The 2,313-nt window shown below is 37.6% G+C and overlaps 1 pseudogene; it reads left to right on the forward strand.

Moving 5' to 3' along the window:
• Window positions 1-2,313, forward strand: part of LOC122249572 (uncharacterized) — a 2,880-nt pseudogene extending 567 nt beyond the window's left edge.

Here is a 2,313-nt window from a genome sequence, read left to right on the forward strand (position 1 = left end):
CCGACCTGTTGAGGGGCGTAGTCATCACTCTCTGGAAGGGGAAAGGCGATCACATGGAATGCAGCCATCATCGAGGCATTACTCTGCACTCATCCTTCTGAGATCTATCAGAGATCACTTACTTATCCGCCAAAGACCGCAGCAATTTAGATTCATACCTGGCAAACCTATAGATGACCATATCATTGTTATTCGTGTCATTGTTGAGCTCGTTACATCATGATTCACTCTAGGAGATCCTTAGACCTAGAGGAATTCCGACTAAGACTATTGGTTTAACAGCAAGCCTATATACTGGTACTGTAAGCTGCAAGGTGTGGTGAGGTCATATCTAGCTTATTTCCTGTGACTTCAGGAGTGAAGCAGGGCAGTATCCTTGCTCTAATGCTTTTCAACACTAGCATGGTCTGTATATTGGGTACAGCTGTCATCCAAAGTCAATGCAGAGCAACACTGGGTAAGGCTCTCTAAGCATTCACCAGTGAGATCTTTTGAGCCAAGACCAAGATTCAAGACTATGAGGTTCTGCAAAAATCTACTCAATCTATAAGTGCAAGCCGCAAAGACACTGAAGTCACCGACAGTTTACGTACCGTAATAGTGTAACCCATGACTTTGAGCTGTCAGACCAAGAAGTCAGCCTGGCGGTATGAACTCACAAGACGAAAGTATTTGGATATGCCGGTACCTATGTAGAAGGACCAAGTTACTTGTCTTCAAGGCCGTGAGGTTGTTAGTCTTGCTGTTCAGCAGCGAAAACTTGGACCTCATTCTACGCCATCGGAATCGCGTCTTGATGCCTTTTATAACAAGTCCTTTCGCTGGGTCATGTGGTATAGATGACGGGATCTTGTATCCAACCAACGACGGCACAGTAAAACCAGAATAGTACCTGTTATTTGCACAATTTAGGATCGCTAACTCAGGCTATGTACACACTTGGCTCAACTCCCTGAGGTGGGTCCCACTCATCATCTTTTTTTTCACCTGGTTGGAGGAGACCCACGAGAAGACAAAGGAAGTCATAGTCTGCGGGGAAGAAGTTAGGATGGGTTGTTCCCATTCTGCGGCTTGTGATGAGGGATCCGCGTGGCTGAAAACGGAGGGATGCTCCAATGCGCCATTCTCGGCATTAAACCTCTGATATATTGACTTGACTAAATATGCTCCAAAACAAATGTGATTTGAGAACATATAGTTTGTTCCACAACAAGCATAATTTGCTTAATAATAGGTGTAGTTTATTACAAAACAGGCTCAACGTTCAGTAATATTTTTGATTTTGTATTGTATTTTACTCATAGAATTTGCCCAAAGGTGTAAATTGTACTAGACCAAAATATATATATTTTTTTTTTCAAATACAGGTGTAAATTACCCGAAAGCAGATAAAACTCGATATAAGATTGATGTTTGTGCATTTTCCTTAAATTCAAGTTTATCGATACTAGGTGTAATATTTCATAAGCAGAACGAGAAAACTGTTATAGTTAGTTAGAATAGAATAGTATTTTTGCTCATAACTAGTGTTTTTTATTCATGTGTGTAATTTGGTAAGTTTAACTGGTGTAGGTTGAATATAGGTGTAGCTAGTAATTTAAGAAAGTGATAAAAGTATTTGGAAGATGACCCAATGGTCTAGAGGTTTTTTTACAATTTAGTTTTCTTTCTTTTTCTATTTGTTCTTATCCATATTGTTTCTTTTTATTTTTTTTATTTTTTTTTTATCTTTCACCACCTCCTTGATATGACAAGATCTACCCTTCACTGTAAAACCAATGGCTTTAGCACAAGGTGCAGCTCTTATAATGGACGTAGCCTATCAGTCGTTCTTTTGCAAAAAACAGTGAATATCTGTGATGTAGAGAGAAAGGCAATCCCTAACTATATCAAAACATTTTAAAATTGATTTTACTCAACAAGAAAAGTTTCAAGATTGTTTTACAGTATGTTGCAATACCTCCAGAAGCCAAAAAAGGTCACGCTCTTATCAATATTCATCACCATTATCATCATTCTGATAATCTTGATTGTATCATTACTATTATTGCCATTTCCATTACTATTACCAATAATATCAACTTTCTTGCTTTAACTACTGATAAAATTATCATTATTATCACTACTAGTTTATTATCATAATACTTCTCGTTATAACAATCAGTTGCCATTAAAGTAATGATGGGGCTTTTTCACAAGTTATAGAGGATTAAGCATGTGTAATCTGGTTGTGTTTCTGGGAGATTTTCAGATGTTGAGTCAAAATGAAATCATAGCTTATGTAAAATAGTTTTAGTTCTTTACTCATTTGGG

The sequence above is a fragment of the Penaeus japonicus genome, unplaced genomic scaffold (assembly GCF_977035675.1).
Source record: "Penaeus japonicus unplaced genomic scaffold, GWHDUDI00000001_assembly GWHDUDI00000019, whole genome shotgun sequence".
Lineage (NCBI taxonomy): Eukaryota > Metazoa > Arthropoda > Malacostraca > Decapoda > Penaeidae > Penaeus > Penaeus japonicus.